This window comes from Dendropsophus ebraccatus, chromosome 4, assembly GCF_027789765.1.
Source record: "Dendropsophus ebraccatus isolate aDenEbr1 chromosome 4, aDenEbr1.pat, whole genome shotgun sequence".
Taxonomy (NCBI): domain Eukaryota; kingdom Metazoa; phylum Chordata; class Amphibia; order Anura; family Hylidae; genus Dendropsophus; species Dendropsophus ebraccatus.
In genome coordinates this window covers 9,992,272-10,004,871 of record NC_091457.1, presented here as the reverse complement: position 1 = coordinate 10,004,871, position 12,600 = coordinate 9,992,272, and the positions used below count along the sequence as shown (strand labels likewise).

Here is a 12,600-nt window from a genome sequence, read left to right as displayed (position 1 = left end):
TTCCGACTCGCCGCTTGCAACCACGTGGGTACAGGTGGGTGGGGCTAAAAATAGCAACCTTGACGCTTCTAAGGAATCCTAAACCTCCAACAAAATGGCGGCTGTATCCACTCCCAGCATGCCTTGACAGCTACAGTCTCTACAACAGCTGGAAAGTCACAGGTTGCGGTCTCATTGTTGTGTAATACCGGTTGCAGAGCACAGATGTCAGCAGGGCAGTTTCTAGGTAATTTTGACTACAGGGCGAATCTTGATAAAAGCGCCCCCCCACCATGATTTATTTGGGTTGTTGCTAAAAAGAAGCAGTGTGTGTATTATGGCATAGTTTGTGTGTGTATTATGGCATCTTCTTTGATCTGAGGCGTCTCCATCCGGCCCAGATCTCCATGATGCTTTCTTGTTGCAGCTGCAATTCATCTCTTCTGAACCTACCAAACATGCAGCCCCCCTCCACACACTATCCCCCCTGCAGCCCCCCTCCACACACTATCCCCCCTGCAGCCCCCCTCCACATACTATCCCCCCTGCAGCCCCCCTCCACACACTATCCCCCCTGCAGCCCCCCTCCACATACTATCCCCCCTGCAGCCCCCCTCCACACACTATCCCCCCTGCAGCCCCCCTCCACACACTATCCCCCCTGCAGCCCCCCTCCACACACTATCCCCCCTGCAGCCCCCCTCCACATACTATCCCCCCTGCAGCCCCCCTCCACACACTATCCCCCCTGCAGCCCCCCTCCACACACTATCCCCCCTTCAGCCCCCCTCCACACACTATCCCCCCTGCAGCCCCCCTCCACACACTATCCCCCCTGCAGCCCCCCTCCACACACTATCCCCCCTGCAGCCCCCCTCCACACACTATCCCCCCTGCAGCCCCCCTCCACACACTATCCCCCCTGCAGCCCCCTCCACACACTATCCCCCCTGCAGCCCCCCTCCACACACTATCCCCCCTGCAGCCCCCCTCCACACACTGTCCCCCTTCAGCCCTTCTCCACACACTCTGTCCCCCTGCAGCCCCCCTCCACACACTATCCCCCCTGCAGCCCCCCTCCACATACTATCCCCCCTGCAGCCCCCCTCCACACACTATCCCCCCTGCAGCCCCCCTCCACACACTATCCCCCCTTCAGCCCCCCTCCACACACTATCCCCCCTGCAGCCCCCCTCCACACACTATCCCCCCTGCAGCCCCCCTCCACACACTATCCCCCCTGCAGCCCCCCTCCACACACTATCCCCCCTGCAGCCCCCCTCCACACACTATCCCCCCTGCAGCCCCCCTCCACACACTATCCCCCCTGCAGCCCCCCTCCACACACTATCCCCCCTGCAGCCCCCCTCCACACACTATCCCCCCTGCAGCCCCCTCCACACACTATCCCCCCTGCAGCCCCTCTCCACACACTATCCCCCCTGCAGCCCCCCTCCACATACTATCCCCCCTGCAGCCCCCCTCCACACACTGTCCCCCTTCAGCCCTTCTCCACACACTCTGTCCCCCTGCAGCCCCCCTCCACACACTATCCCCCCTGCAGCCCCCCTCCACACACTATCCCCCCTGCAGCCCCCCTCCACACACTATCCCCCCTGCAGCCCCCCTCCACACACTATCCCCCCTGCAGCCCCCCTCCACACACTATCCCCCCTGCAGCCCCCCTCCACACACTATCCCCCCTGCAGCCCCCCTCCACACACTATCCCCCCTGCAGCCCCCCTCCACACACTATCCCCCCTGCAGCCCCCCTCCACACACTATCCCCCCTGCAGCCCCCCTCCACACACTATCCCCCCTGCAGCCCCCCTCCACACACTATCCCCCCTGCAGCCCCCCTCCACACACTATCCCCCCTGCAGCCCCCCTCCACACACTATCCCCCCTGCAGCCCCCCTCCACACACTATCCCCCCTGCAGCCCCCCTCCACACACTATCCCCCCTGCAGCCCCCCTCCACACACTATCCCCCCTGCAGCCCCCCTCCACACACTATCCCCCCTGCAGCCCCCCTCCACACACTATCCCCCCTGCAGCCCCCCTCCACACACTATCCCCCCTGCAGCCCCCTCCACACACTATCCCCCCTGCAGCCCCCCTCCACATACTATCCCCCCTGCAGCCCCCCTCCACACACTGTCCCCCTTCAGCCCTTCTCCACACACTCTGTCCCCCTGCAGCCCCCCTCCACACACTATCCCCCCTGCAGCCCCCCTCCACACACTCTGTCCCCCTTCAGCCCTTCTCCACACACTCTGTCCCCCTGCAGCCCCCCTCCACACACTATCCCCCCTGCAGCCCCCCTCCACACACTATCCCCCCTGCAGCCCCCCTCCACACACTATCCCCCCTGCAGCCCCCCTCCACACACTCTGTCCCCCTTCAGCCCTTATCCACACACTCTGTCCCCCTGCAGCCCCCCTCCACACACTATCCCCCCTGCAGCCCCCCTCCACACACTCTGTCCCCCTTCAGCCCCCCTCCACACACTCTGTCCCCCTTCAGCCCCCCTCCACACACTCTGTCCCCCTTCAGCCCCCCTCCACACACTCTGTCCCCCTACAGCCCCCCTCCACACACTCTGTCCCCCTTCAGCCCTTCTCCACACACTCTGTCCCCCTTCAGCCCCCCTCCACACACTCTGTCCCCCTTCAACCCCCCTCCACACACTCTGTCCCCCTTCAGCCCCCCTCCACACACTCTGTCCCCCTTCAGCCCTTCTCCACACACTCTGTCCCCCTTCAGCCCCCCTCCACACACTCTGTCCCCCTTCAGCCCCCCTCCACACACTCTGTCCCCCTTCAGCCCTTCTCCACACACTCTGTCCCCCTTCAGCCCCCCTCCACACACTTTGTCCCCCTTCAGCCCCCCTCCACACACACTGTCCCCCTTCAGCCCCCCTCCACACACACTGTCCCCCTTCAGCCCCCCTCCACACACACTGTCCCCCTTCAGCCCTTCTCCACACACTCTGTCCCCCTTCAGCCCCCCTCCACACACTCTGTCCCCCTTCAGCCCCCCTCCACACACTCTGTCCCCCTTCAGCCCCCCTCCACACACTTTGTCCCCCTTCAGCCCCCCTCCACACACACTGTCCCCCTTCAGCCCTTCTCCACAAACATACACACTACCCCACCTGATCTGATGAGTGCTGCCGCAGTTGTAGAGGCAGCCTCACCTGCTTCCCGCCCGCGCTCTTCCAATGCAATCAGCGCAGAGCGGGAGCGTGGAGCCGCTGCGGCCGGCCGTTGTGCACGCAATCAACGAACACCTGCGCTACGGCCGGCCGCAGCTGCCCCACGCTCCTGCTCTGCACTGATTGCATTGGAAGAGCGCGGGCGGGCAGCAGGTGAGGCTGAGGGGCGGCAGGGGCAAGTGTTGGGTGCTCAGATGAGCGCGGACCAAGCGGGTGACAGTCTGTGTGTGGGGGGCGTGTGGTGCGCTATCCAACCCAGGCTGTGTGAGGTCCCGGGGGTGCCACCAGCGCCCCCTAACTGTCGGTGCCCCATGACGTTGCCCGGCCCGCCCGGTGCAAGAAACGGCCCTGGATGTCAGTATATAAATCCGCCTCCTACTCGTACAGGCCTGGCTGTGTGTCCCTGCAGCAGGATGAATATATTGACACCGCCGTATAGCTGCCATAGACGTGATCTGCATGTGTCATTCACATTGCTTGCAAATGTTAATCGTCTTGATTCATGCCGCAGGAACTCTATTGTAGTTAGTTTTTCAAGCTGCACTTCTCTTTAGAGCCACTAGATGGCGAACACACTTCATCTTCTTTTGTGTTGCAGGTGAAATGTGCTCCACATACATACATGCTGCACCCTCACTCACCCATAAATACATGCACCCTTACTCACACACACATACATACTCACATACATACACACATGCACCCTCACTCACACACACATGCACCTTTACTCACACATACATACATACACCCTCACTCACCCAACATACATGCACCCTCACTCACCCATACATACATGCACCCTCACTCACCCATACATACATGCACCCTCACTCACCCATAAATACATGCACCCTTACTCACACACACATACATACTCACATACATACACACATGCACCCTCACTCACTCACACACACACACATGCACCTTTACTCACACATACATACATACACCCTCACTCACCCAACATCCATGCACCCTCACTCACCCATACATACATACATGCACCCTCACTCACACATACATGAACACTCACCCATACATACATACATACATGCACCCTCACTCACACATACATACATACATACATGCACCCTCACTCACACATACATACATACATGAACACTCACTCACCCATACATACATACATGCACCCTCACTCACACATACATACATACATACATGAACACTCACTTACCCATACATACATGCACCCTCACTCACACATACATACATACATGAACACTCACTCACCCATACATACATGCACCCTCACACACCCATACATACATGCACACTCAATCATTGACACATACATACATACATGCACACTCACTCACCCATACATACATGCACACTCATACATACATGTGCACTTACTCATTCACACATACATACATGCACCCTCACTTACTCACTTACTCATACATACATACACACACACATGCACCCTCACTCACACATGCATACAAACATACATGCACACTCACTCACACATACATACATGCACCCTCACTTACTCACTTACTCATACATACATACACACACACATGCACCCTCACTCACACATGCATACAAACATACATGCACACTCACTCACACATACATACACCCTTACTTACTCATACACACGCACCCTCAATCACACATACATACATGCACACTCACACATACATACATACATGAACCCTCCGTCATACATACATACATACACACTCACACATACATACATACATACATACACACTCACACATACACCCTCACTTACTCATACATACACACATACATACACACACACATGCACCCTCACTCAAACATACATACATGCACACTCACGCATACATACACACACACTCACTCATACATACATACATAACCTATATGTTACATGGCTATACGGTCAGGAACTCTATTGTATTTTTTTCAAGCTGCACTTCTCTCTATAGCCACTAGATGGCGAACACACTTCATCTTCTTTTCCATAAGGCTGAACCTGAGCACTGCAGGCGGAATGTGCTCTACCACCCCCCATAGCTGTCACTCTGAGGACAGTTACATGGTCCCAGCTTGGCTCTGATTCACCGAGCATGACCCCATTCACCACATTTGTTAAGGATATCACCAGTATACATCAAGATACTTTCAGTCTAAATAATGAATATGTATATGACTATGAAATGTGAATGATCACAGTTACAATTATATATATTTTTCAGTTGTATCACTAAGTATTGCGTCTACATCCGGTTTACATGGCTTCAATAGCAGACATATAATGGTCCGTTTCCGTCGTGGTACAATGTACAGAATCGGATGATGGCGGACTGACCGCAGACTAAGCAGAGAGCCGCCGGGCGAAGACCTTTCTAGTTTGTTATTTTTCTCCTTCATTGGAGGAATAAAAAGAACATTCCTGGGTAAATCCTTAAAACAAGGAGAAACAGCAGAGACGTGAGGCTGAAAATACATCCGGCCATGCGTCAAATCGTGTCATCCGTGTGAGTGCACCCAGGGGCCGGGACGGCGCACTGCATGCCACGCTCAGCCAAAACTATTCAATGGTCTCCAGGGGGAGCTCACCATAGCACATTCATACAACAGGGACAGCGTATGGTATAACAGCTTCCGGCCACCAGGGGGAGCTCACCACAGCACACTTGTACAGCACAGCAGGGACAGCGTACGGTATGGCACCTTCCAGCCACCAGGGGGAGCTCACCATAGCACATTCATACAACAGGGACAGCGTATGGTATAACAGCTTCCACCCACCAAGGGAAGCTCACCACAGCACACTTGTACAGCACAGCAGGGACAGCGTACGGTATGGCACCTTCCAGCCACCAGGGGGAGCTCACCATAGCACATTCATACAACAGGGACAGCGTATGGTATAACAGCTTCCGGCCATCAGGGGAAGCTCACCACAGCAGGGACAGCGTACGGTATAACAGCTTCCGGCCACCAGGGGGAGTTTATCAAAGTACACTGGTACAGCACAGCAGAGACAGAGCGTACAGTATGGCGGCTTTTGGCCACCAGGGGGAGCTCACCACAGCACACTTGTACGGAACAGCAGGGACAGAGCGTACAGTATGGCGGCTTCTGGCCACTGGGGGGAGCTAAACACAGCACACTTATACAGCACAGCAGGGACAGCGTACAGTATGGCGGCTTCTGGCCACTATGGGGAGCTCACCATAGCGCACTTGTACAGCACAGCAGGGACAGTGTACGGTATGTCAGGCGGCGGGATAACAGCAGACTGTGTGCAGCTCTACATTTGGCGGTAGGGGACAACAGGGATGGTGGAAGGTGACGGGCCTCTTGATACCTTGCCTGCACATGTACAAGTGACGGCCGCAGAAGGGAACATCAGGGTTGGCGGCAGGTGACGGTCTTCGTGTCCTGCATGCAGCTGCTCTGCAATGGCCGGTGAAGGTAGGGGACAATGGCGGCAGGCTAAAAAGAATCACAGCTGTATTTCGTGGTGTTCTGTTTGGCGGGCATGCTTCCAAAAAGAGACTTTGCTCGCTCTTACTTTCGGAAGAGGCCTTATATTTAGCAATTCAGCAAAACCTCTACTAGGCCTTATTTTCAGGGAAACAGGGTAGAAAGCTTCTTCTCTAAATGCAGTGTAAGGTATGGAGGTTCAATGGCAGGACTATCTATAGACTGTTATCATAGCTGACTTTGTGTGTTCTGATATGATGTCCAAAGTGATATAACTAGGCCCAGGGACTAGGTTTGTGTATATATATTTCCCTTCCCTATGGCAACAAGCACTGATGAACAAGTTTGAAACCTTCCTGATATCTATTATACCCTTTGTGGTGGAAGCAAGGCATTCAGTAGTTCGAAAAAGTTGAGTAACAGCCCCAACCAGAACAATCAGGATGGCTTTCCTTAAGAGGGGGGGTATGCGGTATCCCAGTATAGATCCTGCTCCCATTGAAGTGTTGATGGTTGCAGTGATGTTTCACTAAATAATAATCGCTACATGGTGAGTTTATGTGCATAATGCTTTCTGAACCTTTTACATATTCATATAGTGTGTTATGCATTTTGCTATTGTGCTGCCATCTAATGGCAAAACTGTGAAGGTGCTTGTGAGAAAGGTTCCTTAGTCTCCACTTATTCCATCAGTAATGTAGAACTTAATATAACCTGTGGGTGGAGCCTGTCTTGTCCAGTCTCCCTCTGAAGTATTTGCTATCAGGCTGTGCATATGTCTAGCTCAGCTCAGCACACATCTAGGCCTGAAGCCTTCTGTCTCCCTGCCTGAAATCCCATAGAGATATATAATGGACTCCTGCAAACGGCTTTACTCTCCCTGCCACCTCTGAGAAAGAGTTGTCTTAAGTTTTCCGCCTCAGAGAGGGAGCGATTCTAGTTGTCAGAGAGGAGAAGCTTCACAAGGACCCCTTGGCTCTTGTCGGACCTCTTGAAAGGGGTTGTCCAGCGAAAATCTTTTCTTTTTCAAATCAACTGATATCAGAAAATTATATAGATTTGTAATGTACTTCTATTTAAAAAATCTCAAATCTTTCCATACCTATTAGCTGCTGTATGTCCTGCAGGAAATGTTTTATTTTCAGTCAAAGTGCTCTCTGCTGACATCTCTGGCCGAGACAGGAACTCTGTCTCGGTTTTTTATGAATCACCATAGAAAACCTCTCCTGCTCTGGACAGTTCCTGTCTCGGCCAGAGATGTCAGCAGAGAGCACTGTGTCAGATTGAAAACAAAACACCACTTCCTGCAGGACATACAGCAGCTAATAAATATGGGAAGACAAGATTTTTTAGATTTGAAAGAAATTTTTTTTTCCGCTGGAGTACCCCTTAAAGATCTCCAGTCAGAACTTTGTAGCTAGCACATCATGTCTCCATTGGACCTGCCTCCTGCTATAGAACATTGAAGCTCACAGGTTATAGCTGGTGTCTGGTACATATACACTCTATGAACATTGACCAGACACATTTCACCAGGTGTGCCCCAGGGGTCAGGGACTCATCCTATATGTACAACCCGCTCCCTACAGATTACACTGCTGTGTGTACACCAGGAACTTGTCCCAGGGCCAGAGGTCCCACTCTAGCTACCATGATCCTACCTTACTGTCCTGTAGAACTACAAGCCCCAGCTGGTCCCTTACCTTCTATTTTATACACTCATAGTTGCACATCGCAAGAAAGATGACTGAAACAAAAAAAAAAGGAAGCTATACTGAGCAGCAGAGGTTTTCTATGGGGATTTGACATGGACAGAGGGGGCAGCAGAGAGCACTGTCTCAGACTGGAAAGAATACACCACTTCATGCAGGGCATACAGCAGCTGATAAGTACTGGAAGTAATTTACAAATCTATATAACTTCTTGGTACCAGTTGATTTTAATTTTTTCCCTTTTGGAGAACCCCTTTAAAGGGGTAGTTCACAAAAAAAAAAAAATTTCAAATCTCAGGTCAAGTTTTTTGTGAAGTAAATTGAAGAAAATAGTTTAGGGGGTGTTTTTGTTGCTCTGGAGACTGTTGTGTGCTATACACATGGGTAGTATACACGCCTGGTTTGGCGCGGAGCTCGTGTTCTCGACTGGACGGCGACCTTTGAGTTTGTTGTTTGGAGTTAGAGTTGGGATGGAGCAAAGTTCATGGTAAAACGGTGTATGAGAGACAAAGGAGTCCGACTGTACGGGCAGAGGAGAGCGCTGTGTTGCTGAGATTTATATGGAGAGTGGAATTAATTAAAGGGGTTGTTCACCAAAAAATGTTTTCTTTCAAATGAACTGGTGCCAGAAAGTTATATGGATTTGTAATTTACTTCTATTAAAAAATCTCCAGTCTTTCGGAACTTATCAGCTGCTGAATGTCCTGTAGGAAGTGGTGTATTCTCTCCAGTCTGACACAGTGCTCTCTGCTGCCACCTCTGTCCATGTCAGGAACTGTCCAGAGCAGGAGAGGTTTTCTATGGGGATTTGCTGCTGCTCTGGACAGTTCCTGACATGGACAGAGGTGGCAGCAGAGAACACTGTGTCAGACTGGAGAGAATACACCACTTCCTGTAGGACATGCAGCAGCTGATAAGTACCGAAAGACTGGAGATTTTTTAATAGAAGTAAATTACAAATCTCTGGAACTTTCCGACACCAGCTGAAAGAAGTTTTTTGGGGGGTGAACAACCCCTTTAAAATGGGGTGAATAACGGGGTGAATAACCCCTTTAAAATGGTTTGCTGCAGCCACATGCTGGGGGTTGTAGTACATTTTGCCATGATGTGTTACAATAATAATCAGATCAAGGCTGAAAGGATTCATGGCCTATCACATGGTAAAGCTGTGCGCCACTCATTGTACAGTGGTGGCTCCAGGTTACTGCAGCTCAGCTGCTATTAGAGTGACCAGGACTGAGCCGCAGTACTGCACACTGCCTGTGGAGAGGTGTGGCGCTGTTGTTGGCTATGTGGAGTATTATCACTCCTTCCCTGCCTCTATCCTTATGTGTTATTGAGCGGGTTCCCGGCTTAGTGAATAATATATGAGGTTTAAATTGTTTACAACATGCGAGCACCGGATGATGATCAGAAGAGCGGGGAGGACGCAGGGTTATCCGGCCCCCATCTACCTGAAGAGACATCTGATGGGTAAAGGGGATTCTGGGAAATGCTATATAGTCTCTCCAATTAGTAATGTCCATCAGATAAAGAGGGCATCAATACTAAGTGCGGGGCAGTAAAGGGCATCAATACTAAGTGGGGGGCACTAAAGGGCATCAGTACTGAGTGGGGGGCTGAAAAGGGCATCAGTACTGAGTGGGGGGCAGTAAAGGGCATCAATACTAAGTGGGGGGCACTAAGGGCATCAATACTAAGTGCGGGGCAGTAAAGGGCATCAATACTGAGTGCGGGGCAGTAAAGGGCATCAATACTGAGTGGGGGGGCACTAAGGGCATCAGTACTGAGTGGGGGCACTAAAGGGCATCAATACTGAGTGGGGGCAGTAAAGGGCATCAAATCTGAGTGGGGGGCAGTAAGGGGCATCAATACTGAGTGGGGGCAGTAAAGAACATGAATACTGAGTGGGGGGCAGTAAGGGGCATCAGTACTGAGTAAGGGGCACTATGGGGGCAGTAAAGGGCATTATCCATGCTGCTTCTCAGCTCCTGATAATGTCCCCACAGCTGTAGAACACGTCCCCTGGCCGTTGCTGCTGCGGGGTGAGGGGGTCAGGTGTCTTCTCCTTCACTGTCACTATGAAGGTTACATAAGGCTGCCCCTGGCAGCAGTGCCTGCGTCCTTCAGGTTGGCAGGAATTCTGGGCACGCTGCCTGTATTTTTAGAGCTGACCGGCTGTACAGTCTGTTTGTACAGATGCTCCCATGTTATACGCACCATGTACTGACAGCTACACATATACTCAGTCATCATACCCTCCACTATATCACTGAGACCCCCGCAGTGATCTGCCACAGGCCTCCGGGGGGCGCTCTGCTTGTACAGACATATCCTCAGCTATAGGAAGATCCCCATAGGTACAGACCCCCAGACCACTATAAGCAACAGAATATACAAAGGTTATGACATGGTGTTATAGGGGGCAGAGGTAATAGGTGCAACTAGGCCCTGAGAGGGTTAATAGGCCCGTCTGCCATATAACAAGACAGCGGAATTATACGTACACAAAGCCTGAATACAGATGACCATAAGACCATTAAACTGTTACAGATTGTACATTGGAAGCTCCAAGTTACGTCAGCGCACACACCGTATATAGAATAACCATCAGCGCACACACCGTATATAGAATAACCATCAGTGCACACACCGTATATAGAATAACCATCAGTGCACACACCGTATAGAATAACCATCAGCGCACACACCGTATATAATAACCATCAGTGCACACACCGTATATAGAATAACCATCAGCGCACACACCGTATATAGAATAACCATCAGTGCACACACCGTATATAGAATAACCATCAGTGCACACACCGTATATAGAATAACCATCAGTGCACACACCGTATAGAATAACCATCAGCGCACACACCGTATATAATAACCATCAGTGCACACACCGTATATAGAATAACCATCAGCGCACACACCGTATATAGAATAACCATCAGCGCACACACCGTATATAGAATAACCATCAGTGCACACACCGTATATAGAATAACCATCAGTGCACACACCGTATATAGAATAACCATCAGCGCACACACCGTATATAGAATAACCATCAGCGCACACACCGTATATAGAATAACCATCAGCGCACACACCGTATATAATAACCATCAGTGCACACACCGTATATAGAATAACCATCAGTGCACACACCGTATATAGAATAACCATCAGTGCACACACCGTATATAGAATAACCATCAGTGCACACACCGTATATAATAACCATCAGCGCACACACCGTATATAATAACCATCAGCGCACACACCGTATATAATAACCATCAGCGCACACACCGTATATAGAATAACCATCAGTGCACACACCGTATATAGAACAACCATCAGTGCACACACCGTATATAGAATAACCATCAGTGCACACACCGTATATAGAATAACCATCAGTGCACACACCGTATATAGAATAACCATCAGTGCACACACCGTATATAGAATAACCATCAGTGCACACACCGTATAGAATAACCATCAGTGCACACACCGTATATAGAATAACCATCAGCACACACACCGTATAGAATAACCATCAGTGCACACACCGTATATAGAATAACCATCAGTGCACACACGTATATAGAATAACCATCAGTGCACACACCGTATATAGAATAACCATCAGTGCACACACCGTGTATAGAATAACCATCAGTGCACACACCGTGTATAGAATAACCATCAGTGCACACACCGTATATATAATAACCATCAGTGCACACACCGTATATAATAACCATCAGCGCACACACCGTATATAGAATAACCATCAGTGCACACACCGTATATAGAATAACCATCAGTGCACACACCGTGTATAGAATAACCATCAGTGCACACACCGTGTATAGAATAACCATCAGTGCACACACCGTATATAGAATAACCATCAGTGCACACACCGTGTATAGAATAACCATCAGCGCACACACCGTATATAGAATAACCATCAGTGCACACACCGTATATAGAATAACCATCAGCGCACACACCGTATATAATAACCATCAGTGCACACACCGTATATAGAATAACCATCAGTGCACACACCGTATATAGAATAACCATCAGTGCACACACCGTATATAATAACCATCAGTGCACACACCGTATATAGAATAACCATCAGTGCACACACCGTATATAGAATAACCATCAGTGCACACACCGTATAGAATAACCATCAGT

The 12,600-nt window shown here is 50.8% G+C and overlaps 1 protein-coding gene across 1 annotated transcript in view; it reads left to right on the top strand.

Annotated features, from left to right (window-relative positions):
• The first annotated feature begins 117 nt into the window (after positions 1 to 117).
• LOC138787857 (L-lactate dehydrogenase A chain) overlaps positions 118 to 12,600 on the top strand; it is a 30,065-nt gene continuing 17,582 nt past the window's right edge. Inside the window, exon 1 of the mRNA XM_069965122.1 lies at positions 118 to 226. The gene's annotated coding sequence lies outside the window, so the exon portion shown is untranslated. The remainder of the gene's footprint in view (positions 227 to 12,600) is intronic.